This window comes from Eretmochelys imbricata, chromosome 14 (assembly GCF_965152235.1).
Source record: "Eretmochelys imbricata isolate rEreImb1 chromosome 14, rEreImb1.hap1, whole genome shotgun sequence".
Lineage (NCBI taxonomy): Eukaryota > Metazoa > Chordata > Testudines > Cheloniidae > Eretmochelys > Eretmochelys imbricata.
In genome coordinates this window covers 19,011,324-19,020,656 of record NC_135585.1, presented here as the reverse complement: position 1 = coordinate 19,020,656, position 9,333 = coordinate 19,011,324, and positions in this window count along the sequence as shown.

The window sequence follows — 9,333 nt, the reverse complement described above, 5'->3', positions numbered from 1 at the left end:
GTGCAGAGGGGCTAAAGAGCCAGGTCTGTGTTTGACAGAGATACGTCTCCTTGGTTCAGGCTAGGTCAATCTAACACAGATATAGCCTTGCTATTGGTTGAAAGCTGACTGCATGCTAAGGGCATACAGATCTGGAAACTCCTTCTGCTGAGATATCTGCATAGCCCAGATCCAAGAGACAGAAGGATCCAAGCCCTACTGTGCGCAGAGACCCATTACCAACTCGGAGATCCACTTGCAGATCTTCCAGGAGGGTAGGGTTGCCCAAAGGACTGCAAATGTGTGTGAGGGATACACCTCTCCCCACCTGCCTGGCCATCCGGGAGCCTCCCACAGCCTGGTAATCCTCTTCCCCCTCTGATGCCCCTCTTCAAGCACCTGCCTCTCCCCTGCACTCCCCCTGGCCCGCTCTGTTCCTTACTTTACCTTCCCTGCTGGCAAGGTCAAAGTCCTCAGGTGACGGGGTCTGTCTTGCTTCCCAGACCCAGCTTGTCCCCAGTGCTGAGAGGAGCTGCAGCTGGAGTTTCGGCAGCCAGTGACTGAGGGCCTAGTGGCATGATGCAGAGAGGAACCTGGCTGCCCGGCATGCTGCATGCGGCACAATGCAGCGTGGGGCCCGTGGCCTGTCCAGACTGCAGCACAGGCCCTCTCAACCAGGTTTTAAATAGTGTGGGTCATTGCTCCCAGTGGGTGTAGGGAGAATGGCCTTTGGTCCGCCATCGCCAGTGCTTATGGAGTTCACTCATTTTTGCGAGGTTTCTGATGGGAACCTGAGTGTTCTCTGGAAGCAAGAGGCCTTGGCAAGGCGATGTGTCTGAAACCAGTGGAGCTGCCTGGATTCACATTGCAAAGTGCAACTGCAGCTGTAAGCAGCACTAACCCTCTGGCCAAATGCTTTTGGACTTTTTAAATAGCAAGTTGATGGGGCTGCCTGGTGCAAAGTGATATGGAAATAACTCTAACATGATGCTCTGAGTTCAGAGGGAAGAACACATGACTTGGTTCTCCTCTAAAGACTGCAACTGCCTTTGTCCTCCGGATTTCAACGCTGTTTATTTGAATGTAATCCCAGCCAGTTTCCATTTCCCTGAGTGCTTTGCTGCTAATGCAGCAGTTACTGAGAAGGATTTATTACTCTCCAGGGGGACAACCATTAGGAATGTGTCTTGAGTAAAGAGGGAACAAGAGTGCACTGCTGTTCCAAGATGCTGTCAGGGGAACAATCTCTGATCTCCATTGCTGAACAGATGTAAGCAGGAGTAATTCACCTCTTGATAGGGTTACCATATTTCAGGTTCCCCAAAAGAGGACACTGCCGGAGGGGGAGTTCAAGGAGTCATTGGGGGGTGCTGGAGGGGTGTGTGTACTGGGAGGAGGTACTTGCGGGGCCTCACTCTCAAGGTGGGGGCAGTGTCGCTCCCTGTCACAGTGGCAGGGTGGCTGGTGCAGGTCCAGGACACAGTGCTAGCCCATCAGTCAGGGCCTCCCTGCCGGCCTGTCCCCCTCCCCAGGGCTGGGAGCCAGGACCTGAGTGGGCAGGATCTGGCAGCTGCAGGGGAGGGCCCAATCGGGGTGTGGAGACAGCTCTTTCCAAGCTGCAAGGTGTACGCTGCAGAAGTCTTGGATATTTCCTCTTATTTGAAACAGAGGGCAGAGGATCAAAAGAGGTCGTGTCTGGGAAAACCCAGCGTATGGTAACCCTACCTCTTGCGTTGGGAAGGAATTAGACCCAGCCCTGCCCAGAGGACCTCCTCTACCTAGCCTAACTACATCTGGTATTATACACACTTCTGAAGCATTACTCCTAAAAGGAAACACAGTCCAGACAGAAGCTGTGTGACTCAGGTAAGAGAATATCCCTCCGTTTATTTCTAGGGCGCTGGTTTGACTCCTGCCCAGTCTGGCAGTAACTAAAAGTCATTACTGTTGGATGGCTCTTCAGTGGCCTATGTACAAAGAGCTCATAGTTGCATCTCTCTAAAATGTCTCCATTAGGGCCCTGCTTCTGTGCAATAGTTTTTCCATTCTCTTCACTGCATACATGTTTTGTAAAGTGATATAGGATCCTTCGAGCTGGAAGCCACTTTATATTCATTAATTGGGTGTTATGATTAAATCACCATTCATAGGGCAAGGCTTTAAAAGTTGGGAAAACGTCTCCAGCTGGTAACAGGTTTCTGGTTAGACTATTTAAGATCCTTTGAATATAAAAGATTTATAGAAAGGTGAAAAAATAAAGTGACTGGCCAAAGCTTCCCACCCTGCAGCTATTTGTCAAAAATCTGGGAGGACGTGGTTTCTCTCCTGACTTCCACTACAGAAGCAAATGTCCATGGGAGTGAAAAATGTTTCAGCCTCTACCCACAGCTTCCAGGGCAGGGTAAACCTCAAACTGTTTGGTAGCCTTAATTTGCTGGAATTAATAACTGGGAATTACCTTCTGTGAACATGATTTGGATAAAAGGCCAAATGACATCCCAGATGTGTCTTAGCAAAAAGTATTCTGATTAGATGGCTGCAATGAATACCCTGGTAAATGCATTTTCTGTTCGGATCCCCCTAGGATGCTGTTTGAACCTCATTGCAAGCAAGGTTTTTGATGAAAAAGAACCTCAGGCCAAATTGCTGCAATCTCAGCTTGTTTGATTGTGGAGCCTGCTGGCTGGAAGAAAGGAAATGCAGTTCAGTGAGGATGTATTGTCCAAGGAGATGTCATGCAGGGGGTTTATCAACAAGTTAAAAAACAAAGATTCAGGACAGACTAGTGATGGCCAGGGTGAAAAAGAGAGGGCACAGAGGTGTAGTGGGTTACTGCACACACCTCTGAGTTCAGATTTTGAACATAGACCTCCAGGGAGTCAAATTAGCTTGAGTGGAGCAAACTCTGCTCCCAGTTACACCATAAAACCACATTGATTTCACCAGGGATTATATGCACGCAATGGAGAGCAGAACGTGTCCTGCTGGACCTCTGCTCATAGCATGACACTGACTTCCCCATGGTTTAGTATAAGTCAGTTTGACTGGTAATTTCAGCTCAGAGACAGGGCGAGGAGAGGAGCAGTGTTACAGGCTAGCAGTGAATTGGCACAGGGGGCTTCTGGTATAGTATTTGTCCCTCTGGGCTGGGGTCAAGCCTGTGTTCATAGATTTGAATGCCAGTGTTCAGAGGTCAGTTCTAGGAACTCTCCTGCTGGGTTTGTGTGGAGAGGTGTGAGGGGTGTGTGTGTGAGAAAACCTGGATTTGTGCTGGATATGGCCCAACTTGATTATCATACACATTGTAAGGAGAGTGATCACTTTAGATAAGCCATTAGCAGCAGGAGAGTGGGGTGGGAGGAGGTATTTTTTCATGCTTTGTGTGTATATAAAAAGATCTTCTACACTTTCCACAGTATGCATCCGATGAAGTGAGCTGTAGCTCACGAAAGCTTATGCTCAGATAAATTGGTTAGTCTCTAAGGTGCCACAAGTACCCCTTTTCTTTTTGTGAATACAGACTAACACGGCTGTTACTCTGAAATCTGTAAACTGCTGCCTCTTCTCTCACCTTACCCAGTGCGGTTCCTGACTGATGCCTTTGCAATGTCTCCAGTGTAGCTGTGGCGTGGATCAAGGCTCTATTTTAAATTAATGCATCAGGAGCTAGATTCTCCGCTGTGCCTTTTGAGAGACATAGTGGGACACCACAGGGTGGGAGAGGGAGTGTGTGTGGGAGATTGGGGGGGTTGGTGAGAGAGATAAAGACAGAGAGAGTAGTTTTAAGCTATTTTGGCACGGCCTGGAGGCCAGTTCCTGGCATAAATCAGAGCATCCCTAGAGACTCCCTATGGCCTGTTCTCCCTCCTGCTTCTAGTCCCACCTCTGACAGTCTCTTAAAGGGGCGGGGGGCTGCACATTCCAGCTCTATGCAGCTCCTGCGCTGGCAGAACTCTTCCCCCGGGCTGTCGCGGTCTCTTTATGGTCCCTGTTTTTCTTCCAGAGCATATTTTGAACTATGGCCCCTAATCTGTCCTTCCTGCATAGTTTATAGCCAGGTAGTACAGTATCCCATGGATTTTTGTCATTCCACCATGTGTCAGCAGTACTTATTACCACGTCCATATTGTCACTGACATCACAGAAGAATGTACCATGTATGCATCTCTTCATGTTTCTCTTCCTGGTCTTTGAGCATCACAAGCTGTTTGTTTCCCAGGAGGTGCTGGGAGAAGAGGAGACAGCAACATGGGCAATGCCATACTAGCTGTGACTGAGGGTAGCTGCCCATTCCTAGCTGGTTCCTGGCAGCAGTAGACATGGTACCATACGGACTTAGTTATGTCTCTACAAAGGCTTGGCTTGATTTATGGCATTCACACTAAAACTGAGGCCTGGGAGCTTTCCCTGGAAAATGTTTCATTAATGGCAACAACTGGCACTCTATGACTAAATGACTCTTGATGGATGTTAAATTAGCCGCTGGGTCCAGTCTCATCCCGATGCACAGGGGTTTCCCTAGAGGTATAGAATTCGCTCTCACTAAGGTTAAGATAAGAGGTTAAGTGACTTGCCCAAGACCTTAGTAAGAGTCTGTGGTAGGGCTGGGGTTAGAACCTAGATGTTCTGACTCTAAGTCCTTTCGTGCATGAGCTATCAGGACTTATACAGATGATAATACACCATAGTGACAATATACTTGGGTAGGTTCCAGATGAGGCAAGATCTGCTAGTTTTAATTATGGCATTCTTCTTCTGTGTGCCTCTGACCTGACCTGGAATGGTCTTTAGTAATGGGCCAGTCTCCATGCTCATTCAATCCTTTGCCTTTCTGCTGGGACTTGCCAACAAGGTGCAAGCTGGACCAGTGTTTTTGAAATGTGGACACTTGTCCAATAGGAGCTAACAAGCTAGACATGAAAGGCTGTGTAGCTCATTACCAACCCTCTGATTCGTCCAGTTTCTTATGCGTGCAGATGCATTGGTCAGTGGTGGCCTGTCTAGTTCTCATGCAAACACAGTACTTATGAGCCTAATCCAAAGCCCATGGAAGTCAGTGGAAAGACTCCCACTGATATGCTTTGCAGCTCACAGTAGCTTTTAGTCTATGCTTGCTAAAGATCTATGTAGCAGGACTGTAACCACCATTTCATTTTGCATGTGGCTTGTGCTCCTGGTAATAGCGGTGGTTTCTGATCATTTGTGCTTTCCTTTGCCTAGGAATAAACAGGGGAACACAAGGAAATTACCTGGGAGTAATACACATAAAAGGCAATTGAAGTAAAGAGATACCATTTGTTCCCAGAGAAACGGGGCTGAGGGAGATTGGTGATAGATAGAGATGGGCCCACTGTGGAGCATCAGATCCCAAATCCTTCGAACTTTGGGGAAATTCAGAACTGGATCCAAAGATCATGGTTCAGCTCCATCTCTATTGTAAGGATTCGAGCTAGAACATCAGGGCCACACCCACTCAAGCTTTGTGGACATTCCGATCTGGAATCAGACCCAATTGCAAGTGTACCAGTTTGGGTCAGTCTTGAGTGGAAGAAAAAAGTTGAGATTAAAATCAAGTGACAAGGGTTGAGCAGTGAGTTTTGAGCTGATTTAGATTGTAAGCTTCTCTGGGCAGGGATTTCTGTCTCTGTCTTGTACTCTGGGTGCTTAACAGTTATTTGTATCAATAATGAATAATAAATTGTATTCCAGTAAGGACCGGGAAGGAAAAGAAGAGACTTTCCATTCCCCAAAACCTAAACACCTGGGACCTAAACAGAGGACACAAACACGGAACCTAAGAATCTACCAAAGGTACAGGTTCCCTTTAAAATAGGTTGGCCAAAGCAAAACCCGGATCCGAACCCCTCTAAAGTTTGGATAGGGAACCTTTGAAGCTCAGGTTCTTATTTACTTTAAATTAAGACTGACATACTTGATCCGCTCCAACCATGTGAATAGCCAGTACCCAAGCAGGGCTGGCAGTTTCTAATTGCTCACAGACACCAATGAATCTGCCTTTCCAAACAAATAAGACATAAATTTCCTTCTCCTTTGTAACAAATCCCTGGAGGCCAGAGCCCAGAATCTGCCTCTAATTATGCTTTGTTGGGATCCACCCACCCTGAACTATGCCCCTCCTTCCTCTAATTTATTGTTTGGTTCAACAGTGTAAATAGTTTTTCTCCTTCAAGCCCTAACTCTGGTTGCAGAACATTCTCAGTGTGAAATCACAAGCAACGTTCAGCATGCAGCACACATTGCGACCAGGCGCTGCAATAGTCCAGCACAAAATCCAGCTAAGAGTGACTGGCAAGTATTCAGAGCAGAAGCGAGTTCTGCACTCTGGCTTGCCCCGAAATATCCGAGCTCCAAAAGGGGCCGTTGGTTGGCTTTCACAGTGGAAACTGGCATGCTTGCTCCTGCTGATGGGTCATTAACAAGGCTATGATTTTGGCATGAGTATTTTTATTAAAAGTCACGGACACACGCGGGCAATAAACAATAAATCATGGAACTGAAGCCCAGAGACCTGCCTGCCGGGGCTGAATTATTGGAATTTTGAAGAAGTCACAGAGATCTCTGTAAAATTACGGCACCCGTGACTTCTGGGCCAGAGTCGTAGCGTTAGTCATTAAACCTACTGCTCTTCTTGTTCAGACCTGTCTCCCTTTGCTTCAGTCAATGTCTATCTTCAGAATAGACATCCCCAGGCGTTGTGCAGGGATGTGCTGATGCCTCCCCTCCTAACCGTAAGCAATACCAGCCGGCATGTCAGGTCTCATACTAAAGTACAAGAGAGTCTCACCCATGAAGCTCCAAAACATTAAAGATCTTTAAGATTTCAGTTGACATGCCAGAGGAGATGCCATATGCCTTTCTCATGCCCAAATGGCTTCAGTGCCAGGTCTGGCTATTTCTTTCATGATGCTTCCATTTTCCTGGCCATACCCTGCTAGCTACTGTGAAAGCCAGTGATGTGCAGCCAGTATCTTATCAAAGAGATCTCACTAAAGTATCCATCCTAGGTTACATCCCTACTGGGAAAATAGGTAGAGCTGTGTAACAAGGTCTAATGCAGTTCAGCATCAGATCCTGCAACACCTCAGTTCTCCATTCTTGGGCTTCCGAATGTCATGTGAGTCAAATAGCACCTTTTCTGTGGGGGTGGGAATGGCTTATTTACTTCAAATGTACACTCAAATCAAAACAAGCCTTTCTCTAATTCTGTAGTTTCGTCAGCCCTTTGCTGGGGTGACCAGTTCTTCGGTAAGAAACCAGTTTCCAGAAAGCAAAATATTTAACTTTATTAAAATATTTGATAAAAGAATCACAGAAAATGAAACGGAAACGAGGTCGATTTTGAACCCTACAAAACAGAAACAGATGCAAACTATCTATTTTTGTGCATGGTTCATTGTGGTCCCATTTTGCAACCAGTTAAAAAAAATCAGCTATTTTTAAAAACTTGTGAGCTAACATGTTTGAACTAAAACATTTTTAAATCCTAGTGTAGACAGAGCAAGTCACATTTAAACACATTAGTTGGTCATGGTCAGTGGTAGGTGCCCCACTGTTCTTAATGGGAGCTGCTGAGTGCTGAGCTCCTTTGAAAATCTGGGGTGAAATCCAGCGCCCACTGACTTTAGTCACAAAACTCCCATTGGCTTCAATGGAACCAGGATTTCACCTACAGTAAAACACTGGGTAGAGGTTACCCCCCAAACCAGGGGTGGCCAACTTGTGCCTGAGAAGGAGCCAGAATGTACCAATATGCATTGCCAAAGAGCCACAGTAACACATCAGCACCCCCCCGTCAGCTCCCCACAGTGTCTCCCACTCGCCAACAGCACCGCCGATCAGCACCTAACCCTCCATCCCTGTGCCTCCCACCTGCCGCGATCAGCTCTTTTGTGGTGTGCAGGAGGCTGGGGGGGAGGGGGAGGAGGAGCAGCAAGGGCACAGCAGACTCAGGGGCATGGCCCTTGGGGAAGGGGTGGAGTGGGGCTGGGGCCGGGGGCAGAGCCAGGGGTTGAGCAGTGAGCACCCCCCGGCACATTGGAAAGTTGGCGCTTGTAGCTCCAGCCCCGGAGTCGGTGCCTGTACAAGGAGCCGCATATTAACCTCTGAAGAGCCGCATGTGGCTCCGGAGCCAAAGGTTGGCCACCCCTGCCCCAAACTGTGTGCCTACATGCCCTGGTCTACACTACAGTTAAGTTGACATAAGGTAGCTTACATCGACCTAACTCTGTAAGTGTCTACACTAAAATGCAACTCCCACTGAGGTAACTCGCCTACTACACCGACTTAATAACTCCACCTCCAAGAGAGAGACAGCGCTTCAGTTGATGTAGTTAGGTTGATGCAGTGTCCGTGTAGACACTGGGTTGCTTACATCGACTGTTGCTGCCTTTCAGAAGCCATCCCACAATGCCCCACACTGACAGTTAAATCAGCGCAAGCACTGCTGGTGGGGACACGCACCGCTGATGCAAGGAGCGTAGAGCGGACGTGCAAAAGCAAGTGAATTCCTGAGGTGGCTGTACGTCGACGTAACTTAGGTCGACTTAATTTTGTAGACTTGCCCTTAGTGCAGACTGCTCAGCCAGTGCTGTATATTTTGCCTTTTTGGTTTCTTTTTCTCAGTGGCTGCATTATCTTTCAACCCCACGCCCCTTGGCATTTGAGAACGCTGGCAGGGTAAGGGTCTGCTGTGCCATGCTGCTGCCCAGAAGCTACTGCAGCCATAAATAAAGGCCGCAAAGTCAAACGGGGAAAATGTACTGGCTGGGTCAGGCGGGGAAGTGACTGGATGGAATGGAGCTGAAAAATAAACTGTTATCTGTGCTGCGCTTTGGGAGAGGATAACAAGTAAATCCATTCCACACTGTTTTCATCTGGCAGCCAGCACTCAAGGGCTTTAGAGTTCACTGAGGAGGGAAGCCCTGCTTAATTTTACGCCTTGTCCTTGTGTCTGGCAGAAAATCCCCTCTCATAAAGAACATGCCTTCGAGTCCAGGGCTGCAGGCAGGTGCTGAGCAAGTGGGAGCCTGGGGACAGCTGGGACTACACATTTGCTTGGCTAGACAGGATTTCTTCCTGTCCTGTTTGACTTGGTTTCTTCAGATGTGATGGTGGGGGAGGGGTGAGTGGAGGTTGCAGCTCAGATTGATAACTTGTGGAAGTAAATGCAGCAAGGTGACTGGTGCTCAGATTCAATATCTGACTTCCTTCCAGTCAGGCCCAGTGATGCCCAAACTTTGTGCTGACTGCATGGTGACTTGAGACAGAATTCATGTGCACTCTTGCACCCTCCAGTACATTTTCTGTTTTCACTCAGGGCTTTGGCCTGCTCAG